We start from the raw sequence: 14,341 nt of genomic DNA on the forward strand, positions 1-14,341 counted from the left end.
CATGAAGCTAGGAGGTAGATGGAGAGGGACAACGTTCCAAGCTTGGGGTGGGGGGTCAGATAGTGAAAATAGCCAGTCAGAAGATAAGAGCATCCTATTAGAGAAATAGTAAGGAAATCAGTGTCACTAGATTACAAAGTATGTAGGAAAGTGTAAATGTAAGAAGATTGAAAAGGGAATTAGGGGGAGACATTATAAAAGGTGGTGAATGCCAAATAGAGGGTTTTATATTTTAACATGGAGGTGATAGAGATGAAGTTTACTGAGTGGGGATGTGGGTAAGCAGTTAACATCATGAAACTTTGCTTTAGGAAGATTACCTTGATAGTTTAGTGGAAGAGGACCTAGAGTATGGGAAACTTGTAGTTGGCAGACCAGGGAGTAGACTATTTCAGTAGTCAAAGAGTGGGGTTATAAGGGCCTGTATTAGAGTGGTAGCAGAATCAGAGCAGAGAATAGGGTATATGGGAGAGATGTTGCAAAGCTGAAATTGAAAGGTTATGGAAACAGATTGGATACGGTGGGGTTGGGGGGAAAATGATGAGTTAAGGATGACACCTATGTTGTGATCCTGGGTGTCTGGGAGGATTGTAGTGTCCAAATCAATAACAAGGAAGTTAGGAAGAGAGGAAGTTTTTTGGGAAAAGACAATGAATTCAGTTTTGAACAGGTTGAGTTTAAGATGTCTAGAGGATATAGAGTTCAAGATTGTCAGAAAGGTGGAGATAGGAGTCTAAGAGGTCTAACAGAAAAGTTAGGGCAGAATAAGTAGATTTGAGAAATATCAGTACAGAGATGATAACTGAATACATGAGAAATGATATAAGATAACTAAATGGAACAGTATAGAGGGAGAAGAGAACAAGGCTCAAAACAAAGAAAGACCTGTGGGACATCTAAGACTAGTGGGCTTGACCTGGATGAATATCTAACAAAGAAACCTGTCTTAGGTAGGAGGAAAACCAGAAGAGAACTGTCATGAAAACATAGATAAAAGAGTATCAGGGAAAAGGGAGTGATCAATTGTCAAGAAGGAAGAGGAATGAGAAAAGGCCATTAGATTTGGCAATTACGAGATCAATAATGATTTTGGAGAAAGCAGTTTTAATCAAATGATAAGGTCAGAAGTTTGAATGCAGACAGTTTAGCCACAAAATGAAAGAGAAACATGAAATGATAACATTCCTTCAGGAATGCCTCATTCTATTTCAAATAAGATTCTCATTTTACCTTCAGTCCTTAACTAAAGATCCAGCTCCTTGGGGGAAAAAAAAAAGATTTGATATTGCTTCCAACTGCCTAAATATTAGTAAAAAAACGGGAATATTCACAATTCAATTGAACAAATATTTATAAAGGGCCTACTGCGTACAAAACACTATGATGTAATAATTAAAAAATATATATATACATATATATATTTTGTTTGTTTGTTTCTTTGTTTGTTTAAGAATTAAGACACTATGAGAATTTTGTTATCTGGCGCTTGAATTAAAATAAACTTTGTCTCACAGTATCTATTGGGACAACTGGATAAATTCTGGTATGTTGGATATATAAATCACAGCTGGGTAAATAATCTAGCTGCCCTTTCATGTATTATTTTGTATGGTTACTTGTAAAGAAGCTAACTATATTTCATCATAAATGATGTCAAGTAAAATATGAAAATATATTCTTATGTAAGTAGGAGAAAAACTGCAATTGCTATTGTGCTAAGTAAAAGTGATAAGTTTTAGTATAGGTAGAAAAACCTGTCCATTTCAAAAGCAAGGGTAGCAAAGAAATAGCTAACTCCTCAACCATTTAATGGCAGTTTTCTTCTCCCTTGCTTTCTTCAGGTCAATTACAATCATAACACAATTTAACATCCACATTATCATGGTACTATGTAATACTTAATATCTAAAGTTATGAAAATTAAAAATAGTAACAGGCATTTAAGTAATACTTGAAGGTTTACAAAGCATTTTCCTCAAAACAATGCTATGAATCTGAATAGTGCAAATGTTACTTTCAATTTACAGATGAGAAAATAAAGTCTGAAAGTGACTTTTAGCTGCATTAAGCTGACATTGAAATGCTTTTTACAGTAAATTATGGTAAATATGACTCAAACAAATTTATCTTTAACCTTCAAAAAAAGTTTTCTGAACATAAGTCTTGCTATCTCTTTCTCAGTTAGGTGGAAGGTAAGCAACTAAACACTCCAAAAATCATTAAGCTAGTTATTAAATTGTTCTTCAAGATAATAAAACCTATAAGTATAAGGTATGATCTATAAATAGTATAAGTTCAACAACATAACAAACAACATTAACAACTGATTATAATGGCAAGGGTGTTTTTATAGGTAGTTAATGGATCTTCAAAAGGATATATTTTTGATTGTTTACTATTTCTCACTGTATTTTTCAAAGACCATGGTCTTCATAGTCTTCTAATGAGAAAGATTGGAACATAGGATCATAGATCTAGAACTGGAAAGAACATTAGAAGCCGGGCATTTCAACTCTCTCATTTTACAGATGAGGGAACTGAGATCAAAGGAAGTTAAGCGATTTGTCCAATGTCATGCTAGTCTCTGAATCCCTATCAACAGAACATTTTTTTCTCAATAGATATTCAAGTTTTCTTCTATAAATTAATGCAAATAATTTAGAATTACCCATTTCCAGACTATTTACATCAATGCTGAAGTTTCTGTAAGGAAAGAAATAGAGAATGAACAGATTTTTTTTAGGATTGAATCTACGGCGGAATATTAAGAATAAAGAAAGTAAAGGGAATAATCAATGATACCTTGTGAAAATGGAGAGAATCCAAAGGAATATGGATGTAAATATGTCAGGATTTGGGCTTTTTAAATGCTTGTTTGCAGAATTGCTCAAAAAGGAAGGAAAGAGATGGTGTCTTGTCCAGGAAGAAAGTTTGCTATTAATTGGGTTAAGATACTTTTAGTCTTTACAAATGGGAGAAGCATGGTAAAATGTACAAAAGACTGATCCTAGGTTCCAGATCAGATACTTTTCTAGGGTCTTATCTAGACTCAACATCTTGATGTGATTCTATGATTGGGTTTTTAACAGGATGGAGAAAGAGGCAGCATCTGATGGAGAAAGGTGGTTAGAATTACAGCTTAACAGTAGGAAGAAGACAATCATCAGATGTATGGAAAACAGGGAGTGAAGTTATAAGATTTTATTTAACAAGAAGTGAATTGGGTGAATACATGAAAAAGTAGACTCCAGTTAAGGAAAGAAGCATTTATTAAGCACCTACAAAGAGCTAGGTCCCTGGATATGAAGAAAGGCAAAAGCCAATCCCTGCCCTCAAGTAGTTTACATTCCAATGGGGGGGGTGGGGAGTCATTACAGAAACAAACACTTTCAAACAAATATATACAGGCTAAACTGGAAATGATCTCAGAGGGGAGATTACAAGCATTACAAGCACCGGAAAATTTGTTGCAAAAGGTGGGATTTTTAGCAGAAACTTGAAGGAGGCTAGGGAAAAGAGGAAACAAAGAAGACAGCAGGAAAGGTGTAAGGTAGGCAGCTAAGGAAGGCCAGACAAGGACAAGGGTTTGGAGAGGAAAGATAGAACAAGAAGAGGCCAGGAGACGTGTGAACACAGAGAGAAGGAGGAGGGAGGCCAAGGAGCACAAATGACAGAGGGGGGGAAAAAGATTTTTTAAAAAAAGAACCCCAAAGAGAAGGAACGAAAAGGAGGGGAAAACAAAGAACGGAGGGTGGATGGGAAATGCATGGCAGGAGAAGAGAGGTTCAGGGAAGTAGTGGGAGACAGAGGTGCCAATCAGATCAGGAAGAGAGGCGAGAAGGGTCGCAAATGAGAATAAGGAAAGCTGGAAGGAGGCAGCAAAGGAAGGGCTGGGGGTGGAGGAGAAGAGGAGGCCAAGAGAAAGTGAGGGAGGGCAAAAGGATCAAAAGGGAAGACAGTGATCACAGTTGAGGGGGCGGGGGAAAACAAAAGAAGGCGAGGAGGAGAAGGGGAGCATGGATAGGGGGTGTTGGTGGTGGGAAGGACCACAGAGGTGGGGACAGAGGATGGAGCGGGTGTGGGAAAGGGGAGAGCGAGCCTCAAAAGAGTCGGGAGCGGCCTGAGCGCAGACGGGAGCCAGTCTAGGGGTGTCCTCCTTCTTACCTGGTTCGTGCCCCGATTCGGTGGAAGTGCCTAGCTCCGCAGCCCTGGACAGCAGCGCTTGGTTATTGCCGGAAGTCACCAAACGTTCTTCTCAGAACGCCAAAGGGGGAAAGCCCCACCCCCTCTCCGCGAGCTGATTGGCTGGTGCCGTCTCCGCGTGTCTATGTTGCTACCCTGGGCAGTAGATTCACCGATGCCCTACGACTTCATGGTTTGCGCGTGCTCTCTAGGACTCTTCAAGCCTCTGTTCCCGGTACACCCGCCCCGCCTTCACTTAGAATTCTGTAGACCAGGAGTGGAGAATAGCTCCGCGGACCAGACTGATTCGGGAGTGGGCGGAGCCACGAAGAATATGGGAGGAGCCATGGAGTTCAAGGTGCATCATGTTAGCCTTAGGCTGCATGGGCTGGAGAAGAGTTGGGAAATTATCTAGGCCTGAGGTTCTGAAGTATTTTTGTGTCATGGATCCTTTTGGCAATCCAGTGAAATTTATGGAGCCTTTCTCAAATAATGTTTTTAATTATATGAGATAAAAGATGTAGGATAACAAGGAATTCAATTATATTGAAATTATTACCATGATATATTATTTTATTTTTATTTTATTCCAATAACACATAAGTTTTCCAAAGTTACATGATTCATGTTGTCTCCCTCCCTGAGTTGACAAGCAATTACACTGGATTCTACGTGTATCATCACTTAAAATTTATTTCCATATTATTCTTTTTTGTAAGAGAATAGTCTTGTAAAACTAAAACCCCAAATCATATACCCAAATAAACAAGTGATATGTCATATGTTTTCATCTGCATTTCTACTCCAACAGTTCTTTCTCTAGAGGTAGATAGTATTCTTTTTTCATAAATCCCTCAGAATCGTCCTATTACTAGGATATTTTAAAGAAATGTCACAGTTCCCAGGATAAGGACCCTATTAAACTAACCCTTTCATTTTTATAGAGGAAGAAATTGAAACTCAGATGGGAAAGCACTTGCCCACAGTCGCAAAAATAGGATATATCAGCATATGAATTTGAACCTAGGTCATCTGATTCTACATCCAGCCCTCTTTCAGTCATGGTCAGACACTGTACTAAGTGCTGGGAATACAAAGAGACAAAAGACAGTTCCTTCCCTCAAGGAACTCATGATCAAATGGAGGTCAAGCAAACAGACATGTACAAACAAACTATAAATAGGATACATGTTGTTGTTCAGTAGTGTTTGACTCTGTGACTCAGTTTGGGACGTTCTTAGCAAAGATACTAGAGTGGTTTGCCATTTTCTTCTCCAGCTCATTTTATAGATGAAGAATTGAGGAAGAGTGAAAGTGACTTTCACAGACTCACACAGCTAAGTGTCTGAAGCCAGATTTGAACTTGTGAAGATGAATTCCTAATTCCTAGTCCAGTGCTTTACACGCTGTACCATTTAGCTGCCCTATAGAATAAATAGGACATAATTAAAAGAGGGACGGCACTAATACTAAGAAGGATTAGGAAAAAACTTCCTGTAAAGATGAGAGTGTTCCAGACATGAGGGACAGCTAAAGAATATTGTCTGAGCCAAGAGATAAAGGGTCTTGTTCAAGGAACAGCTAGGAGACCGGTGTCACTGGATGGAAGAGTACATAGCAGAAAGTAAGGTATTAGAAGAATAGAAAGGTAAAAGGGACTAGGTTATGACAAGTTTTGAATGTCAAATAGATTTTGTACTTGATCTTAGAGGAGATAGGAAGCCACTGGGGTTTACTGAGTAGAAGAATGCCCTGGTTGTCCTGATGATCAGATCTGGGCTTCAGGAAAATCACTTTGGTGGTTGAATGGAGGATGGATTGAAGTGAGGATAGACCTGAGGCAGGCACTCCTGCCAACAGGCTGTTGCAATAATACAGGTGTGAGGTGATGAAGTCCCATCATCCTGGGATGATAGTGTCAATGTAGAGAAAGGAACATATTCCAGAGATGTTGCAAAGGTTAAACCTAGCAAAGCACATTCAGGACTTTTATGCTCACAATTACAAAATATTCTTTATAAAAATAAAAGACAAATAATTGGAGAGATTTTAAATATTGATGGTTGGGCAATGCCGATATAGTAAAAATGATATTTCCCAAGCTAATTAAAGATTTAATCCTATACTAAGCAAACTATGAAGATTACTATGTATAATTAGACAAAATAATAACCAAACTTTTCTGTAGAAGATCTAGCAATGCTATATTATACTATACTATGTACTATACACTATACTATGTTATACACTATACTATACAGGAAGTATCATCAAAAGTATTTTTAACATTAATGATTATTTAAAAATAAATACTAACCAAAATGTAAATACTGACAAAGTGCTGATCTAAAAAATAGAAACATTAATAAACAGAACATTTAGATGAGACTAAAGAGACCTAAAAGCATATGAACAGAAGTATCAAGTATTTATCAGAGTCCCTAGATAACAAAAGAAAACTAAAAAGTAGTCCGGCAAAAATTAGCCCCAGATAAATATCTCACATGGATCCATGATCCAAAAGGTCAAATCATTAAAATAAATTTGGAGGAAAAATAAAAAGATACCTTTCACAATAGAAACTGAGGAGTTCTTAACTAAAGAAGAGCCAGAAGTGATTATAGAATGAAAAAATTTGATTGTGTGGAAAAATTTTCATAATTAAATCAATACATTTAGAATTAGAAAGAAGAAGGTTAATAGGGAAAAGCTTTGGAGAAAATTTCTCTGATAAGGTTTTGATATCCAAGATTTATAGAGAATTGATTCAAATACATAAAATAAAAGTCATTTCCTAATAGGTAAATAATCAAAAGACACAAATAAGCAATTTTTTTAAAGAGTAAAAGTTAATTACCAATAAACATAGGAAAGAAAAACTCCAATTCAATGATAAAAAGGAAATACAAACTAAAACAACTCTGAAATTCCACCAGTAGCAGAGAGGTAGACAATTTTGACAGACTATATATAGCACTCTGAAAATAATCAGTGACCAGTTGTATGACACAACAGATAAGAGTACTGAGTTGGGAGTCAGGAAGACTTGATTTCAAATCCTGCATGAATCTGGAAAGGTTTCTTAGCTTTTCTCAATCTCAGCTTTCTCATCTATAAAATGAGATTAGACTAAGTGGTCTGTAAGGTCACTCGTAGCTCAGAAAACTGATGGTGAAATTTATCAATCCCCTTTCAACAGAACAATGATTGACTAGAAGTACAAAATTAAATAAACGTTTTCAGACATGGCCAATATCTTGAATTATTTCTTTGAACTTTAGTGGGTAGTGATAGAGAACGAAAGGAGGAAGGAAGAAACAAACAAACAAATAGCACAAAGGAACATCCATGAAATATTTAAAAACCAAAGGAAAAAATATTCAGAAGTAGACATAAACAAGGGGAGATGAAATCATTAAATTAAGTGCCCTGTCATTTATTACTTGTGGAACATTGTGTATATTAATTCATATGTTCAAGACAATTAATTGAGATTAGACATCCTCTGAGATGCTTCTAGAACTGCCTGTAGTTTTATGATACTTTATGGATTTCACTGAGATTTGATGGGATAAAAGATGTTTAGACCTTGGCTCTGGATGTATGCTTATACTTTATTCATTAAGAATTAGGGTAAGTAAAGTGGGAGGAGGATTAGGTAGCATTACAAATTTATTTATTTATTTGGAAATTTTATTTAATTGATTAATTTAGACTATTTTTCCATGGTTACAAGATTCATGCTATTTCCTTCCCCTCCCCTCAATCCCCTCCTGTAGCCAATGCTCAATTCTACTAGGTTTTACATGTGTTATTGATCAAGACCTATTTCCATATTATTGATATTTGCACTAAGGTGCTCATTTAGAGTAAATATTCCCAATCATATCCCCATCAGCCCATGTGATCAAGAAGTTTTTTATCTTCTGTGTTTCTACTCCCACAGTTATTCCTCTGAATGTGGATAGTGTTCTTTCTCATAAGTCCCTCAGAGTTGTCCTGGATCATTGCATTGCTGCTAGTAGAAAAGTCCATCACATTGGATTGTACCACAGTGTATCAGTCTCTGTGTATAATGTTCTCCTGGTTCTGCTCCTTTCACTTTGCATCAGTTCCTGGAAGTCATTCCAGTTCACATGGAATACTTCCAGTTCATTATTCCTTTGAGCACAATAGTATTCCATCACCAACAGATACCACAATTTGTTTAGCCATTCTACAATTAAAAGGCATCCCCTCATTTTCCGTATAAATATTTTTGTACAAGTCTTTTTCCTTGTTATCTCTTTGGGGTATAAACCCAGCAGTGGTATGGCTGGATCAAAGGGCAGACAGTCTTTTATAGCCCTTTGGGCATAGTTCCAAATTGCCATCCAGAATGGTTGGATCAATTCACAACTCCACCAACAATGCATTAATGTCCTAATTTTGCCATAACCACTCCAACATTTATTACTTTCCTTTGCTACCATTTTACCCAATCTGCTAGGTGTGAGGTGGTACCTCAGAGTTGTTTTGATTTGCATTTCTCTAATTATAAGAGATTTAGGACACTTTTTCATGTGCTTATTGATAGTTTTTATTTCCTTATCCGAAAATTGCCTATTCGTGTCCCTTGCCCATTTATCAGTTGGGGAATGGCTTGATTTTTTTGTACAAATTGATTTAGCTCCTTATAAATTTGAGTAATTAGACCTTTGTCAGAGGTTTTTGTTATAAAGATTTTTTCCAAATTTGTTACTTCACTTTTAGTTTTGGTTGCATTGTTTTTGTTTGTACAAAAACTTTTTAATTTAATGTGATCAAAATCATTTATTTTATATTTTGTAATTTTTTTCTAACATTTGCTTGGTCTTAAAATCTTTCCTTTCCCTAATATCTTATAAATATACTATTCTGTGTTCACCTAATTTACTTATAATTTCCTTTTTTATATTCAAGTCATTCACCCATTCTGAGTTTATCTTGGTGTAGGGTGTGAGATGTTGATCTAAACTTAATCTCTCCCATACTGTTTTCCAATTTTCCTAGGAGTTTTTGTCAAATAGTGAATTTTTGTTCCAAAAGCTGGGATCTTTGGGTTTATCATAGACTATCTTGCTGAGGTCACTTACCCCAAATCTGTTCCACTGATATTCCATTCTGTCTCTTAGCCAGTACCATATTATTTTGAAGATCACTGAGTTATCGTACAGTTTAAGATCTGGTATTGCTAGGCCACCTTCCTTCATGGTTTTTTTTTTCATTATTTTCCTTGATAGATTTGATCTTTTGTTCTTCCAAATGAACTTTGTTATAGTTTTTTTCTAATTCAGTAAAAAAAGTTTCTTGGCAGTTTGATAGGTATAGCACTAAATAAGTAAATTAATTTGGGTAGAATGGCCATTTTTATTATGTTAGCTTGTCCTAGCCATAAGCCATCACTGTTTTTCCAATTGTTTAGATCTAGTTTTAATTGTGTGGAAAGTGCTGTGTTTGTTTTGGCAGATAGATTCCTAAGTATTTTATATCAGTGATGGGCAAACTTTTCAAAGAGGGAACCAAAGGAAAGGAAATGTTCATCTGTCAGTCTGTTTCTAAGGCAACTCTTTCAAAATTTCATTGTATTGTATCCTACTCATTGTATTTATCAGATTAGGAATAATATTGCATGGCCCAATAGAACATTTCAGGAGGCTGCATCTAGCCCATGGATCATAGTTTGCCCGTCACTTTTACATTATTTAGGGTGGTTTAAAATGGAATTTCTCTTTCTAGCTCTTGATAATGAGATGTGTTGGAGATATATAGAAATGCTGATGATTTATGTGGGTTTATTCTGTATCCTACAACTTTGCTAAAGTTATTGATTATTTCCACTAGCTTTTTAGTTGATTCTCTAGGATTCTTTAAGTGGACCATCATATTATCTACAAAGAGTGATAGCTTGGTTTCTTCATTACCTATTTGAATACCTTCAATTTCTTTTTCTTCTCTAATTGCTACTGCTAGTGTTTCTAGTACAATTAAATAATAGAGATGATAATGGGCATCCTTGTTTCATTCCTGATCTTATTGGGAAAGCTTTTAATTTATCCCCATTGCCTATGATGCTTGCTGATGGTTTTAGATATATACTGTTTATTCTTTTTAGGAAAGTGTAATATAGGATTTTAGCATTGCCATGTTGGCTTAGGGCAAACCTGTCAGTTGCCCTGGATGGAATGTTGAAAAGGGCATGAGCCACTTGGCAGATAACAACTGGCAGTTGAGCAGAGAGTATAAAAAGTCCTGGAAACCCAAGACTGGGTTCTTCCCTGACCTGACTTCATCCTGACCACTCATCTACCCCTTCCCCTGGGCCTGGGAAGTGGGAAAAAAGGGTGGTGGGATTAGAAGAGGGTGGTTTGGGAGTGAGAACGTGGTAGCTAGGGTTTTAAGACCAAATATTCAAGAGCTCCTCAATATTATTATTTATCATCATCTACAAATTAGCTATTTGATCAACTCAATTTCCTAACCAGAGACAGCTTCACTCTGGCCGAGGCTGCCGCCCTCAGCCTGCCTAGACCTTCCAAGGACCTTCTACAAGCTTTAGCCAGATAAACCTCTACAACAGATTTTAGCATTTCCTAACCCTCTTACCATTGCCTTGTTCCTCCCCCAGTTACCAATAAATCCCATAGCCTTAACCTGTGAATCTTGTGGTTATTTCCCTACTATCAAAGACTAAGAGGACAGGCAACAGGCAGGGATTCTCAGCAGTTAGGGCTGGAACAAGCTCCATTGCTGAGGGGCAGGAAGCTCTACTTCCATTTCCTGCCAGTCTGCCATTAAACAACAGGAGGCTGTTTCCTCTACAGGGTGGGGCTGGCTGCCTGACATCTTAAAGGAACCTGGTGGGTGGCAGTGAGGTTTCACTGGGCACTCAGTTCCCAGGGTTTGGATCCTTGTCCTTTCATAAACACATTACAAGCCCAACTGAGTGGCTCACTTCATCCTGACAAACACCACTATCCTCCTGCTAGCCTGATACCAGCTCAAGGCCCCTTGTTGTCTCATTTGTACATTACAAAAGGCCCTTCTATTCCTATACTTTATAGTGTTTTCAATAGAAACGAGTGTTGTATTTTGTCAAAGGCTTTTTCTGCATTTATTGAGATAATCATGTGATTTTTGTTGGTTTGCTTGTTGATATGGTCAATTATGTGGATGGTTTTCCTAATATTGAACCATCCTTGCATTCCGAGTATGAATCCCACTTGATCATAATGAATAACCTTTGTGATCACTTGCTGGAGTCTTTTTGCTAATATTCTATTTAAGGTTTTTGCATCTATGTTCGTTAAGTTTTGGTCTGTAGTTTTCTTTCTCTGCTTTTGACCTGCCTGGCTTTGGAATAAATACCATATTTGTGTCATAAAAGGAATTTGGTAGAACTCCTTCTTTGCTTATTATGTCAAATAATTTGTATAGTATTGGGGTTAGTTGTTCTTTGAATGTTTGATAGAATTAGCTTGTGAATCCATCAGGCCCTGGGGATTTTTTCTTAGAAAGTTCTTTGATGGCTTGTTCAATTTCTTTTTCTGATGTGGGATTATTTAAGTATTCAATTTCTTCTGCTGTTAATCTAAGCAATTTATATTTTCATAAATATTCATCCATATCACTTGCATTGTCATTTTTATTGCCATATAATTGGACAAAATAGTTTTTAATGGTTGCCTTAATTTCTTTGTCATTAGAGGTGAGGTATCCCTTTTCATCTCTGATACTGTTAATTTGGTTTTCTTCTTTCCTTTTTTAAATTAGATTAACCAGTACTTTATTTTATTTGTTTTTTCAAAGTACCAGCTTCTAGTCTTATTTGTTAGTTCAATAGTTCTTTTACTTTCAATTTTATTAATTTCTCCTTTAATTTTTCTAATTTAGTTTTCATCTGGGAATTTTTAATTTGTTCGCTTTCTAGTTTTTTAATTTGCATGCCCAATTCATTGACCTCTGCCCTCCCTAATTTGTTAATATAAGCACTCAAGGATATGATATTAATTTCCCTCTGAGTACCGCTTTGGCTGTATCCCATATGTTTTCATATGATGTCTCATCCTTGTCATTCTCTTCAATGAAATTATTGATTGTTTCTATGATTTGTTCTTTAACTGATTTTGGAGAATCATATTATTTAATTTCCAATTAATTTTTGGTTTGCTTCTCTATGTACCCTTGATAATTATTATTTTTATTGCATTATGATTTGAAAAGGTTGCATTTATTATTTCTCTTATTTTGCATTTGTTTGTCATGTTTTTATGCTCTAGGACAGTGATGGGCACACTCTCTCTTTCTGTCTCTTTGTATCTCTCTCCTTCCTTTCTTACTTCCTTCCCTTTCCTTCTTGTTCTCTTTCCCTCTCTCTCTTTTCTCCCCCTATCTTCCTCCCTCCCTCTCTCCTCAAAGCAGAGCAGATGATAATTCCTTATTTTGTCCTAAATGTGTATCATCCCTAAAAAGACAGGGTCAGGAGAGGAACATCGCTATTGGGTCTGATTTTTACTAGCAAGGAGGACCTGTTTGCTATTGGGGATTGGAGAGAAGCATAATGGAGAAGTGAACACTTTCCATTAAAATTTGTGAAAGAGGAGAAGAAAGCTAGATAAAGCATATCATAAGTCCAAGATCTTAGGAAAACATATTTCAAAGGGTTTAAAGGAAGAATATACCACGAAGACCCCATGGTTGCTAAGTGTTAAAATAGATTTAGTTCACTGAGTCTGGAAAAAAAAAGACAAGTTCAAATCTAGTTTCTGACAAATATTAGTTGTGTGACTTCTATTTGCCTCAGTAGTCTCAACTTTAAAATGAAGATAACACCTATCTTGTAGAAGTTGTGATAATCAAATGAAATAATATTTGTAAATGTGGTATAGTGCCTGTTACTTAGTAGGGGCTATATAAATGTTTATTTTTGTCCTTTCCCATGAGCTAAAATTGTAGAGGAGATGTCAGCCCAGGTGGCAAGAGGGTGATGTGTATGCCTAGATGAGAAATTTGCTACAGTGCGATTTTGAAAGTACAAAATAAAAAAATTATGAGGAATGAAAGAGGTTATCAAAAGAATCATATGGATACATAGAAAATTCATCAACTGAGATTTTAAAATGCTATTGATGATAAAAGAATTAATAGGTAAAAGCAGATGAAAACAAAAATGTGGCAGTCCTTTAAGAATATTTGGGAGACTATTAAGGTTCAGAATGAACTAAAGTTGATGAGCAAAACTAAAGATAATAGACAAAAAATGTCTTTAATAAAACTCTATTGGGTAAAAGAGGCAGGTAGGTGGCAGAGTGGATGGAGTGCTGGGCCTGAATTAAGGAAGACTTTTCCTGAGTGCAAATCTACCTTCAGACACTTACTAGCTGTGTGATATTGGGCAAGCTACTTAACTGTTTCACTCAGTTTCCTCATCTATAATATGAGTTGGAGAAGGTGGAGAAGGAAATGGCAAACCACTCCAGTATTGCCGCCATGAAAACCCCAAATAGGGTCACACAGAGTTAGACATGACTGAAATGACAAAGCAAAAACATTGGGTAAAAGAGGAGAATTAAGGAAAGTACAGGATCACTAACACATGGTGGATGGATCAGTGATAAGAGTTGGAGAAGAAAAGTTATAACTCATCAACTCTTACTTTGCATAGAACATTTAGGCGTATTTGAATTTATGTTCCCAGGCCCATATCTACTATGTTTTTAGGGTACTGAAAGAACTGGCAGGTAGAATTCCTGAGTCATTGTCAATGACCTTTGAAACATCCTTGAGAAATACTTCAGGCTTGGAGAAGGGCAAGTATTTAGATTTTCACAGAAGAGACTGATAAAAAATTTATAAATAGTTAACCTTTGAACTTGATTTAATGTCAAGATCTTTTATCTTTTTATGAGAATAATGGTAGTGAACATCTAAAAAAGAATAGAAAAGAATGTAAAAATCATAGTGTTAAGACAGCTTCATGAAGATCAGGTCATCTCACATTCCCTTCATTCTTATTGACAAGGTTTTACATCAAAGCCTTCTCCAGTATAAGCAAGGATTGTGACTGATGAGGATAAACTTAATTTATCATTACTCTTAGTGAACCATGCCAAACTAACTCTTTTTAACTGTAATGAACTCT

General features: G+C 36.2%; 1 protein-coding gene across 2 annotated transcripts in view; it reads right to left on the reverse strand.

Annotated features, from left to right (window-relative positions):
• FBXO25 (F-box protein 25) overlaps positions 1 to 4,258 on the reverse strand; it is a 127,955-nt gene extending 123,697 nt beyond the window's left edge. For both annotated transcript variants that reach the window (XM_044663612.1, XM_044663610.1), the window contains exon 1: positions 4,165 to 4,258. The gene's annotated coding sequence lies outside the window, so the exon portion shown is untranslated. The remainder of the gene's footprint in view (positions 1 to 4,164) is intronic.
• Positions 4,259 to 14,341: the final 10,083 nt, after the last annotated feature.

The sequence above is a fragment of the Gracilinanus agilis genome, chromosome 2 (assembly GCF_016433145.1).
Source record: "Gracilinanus agilis isolate LMUSP501 chromosome 2, AgileGrace, whole genome shotgun sequence".
In the NCBI taxonomy this organism is placed as follows: Eukaryota; Metazoa; Chordata; class Mammalia; order Didelphimorphia; family Didelphidae; genus Gracilinanus; species Gracilinanus agilis.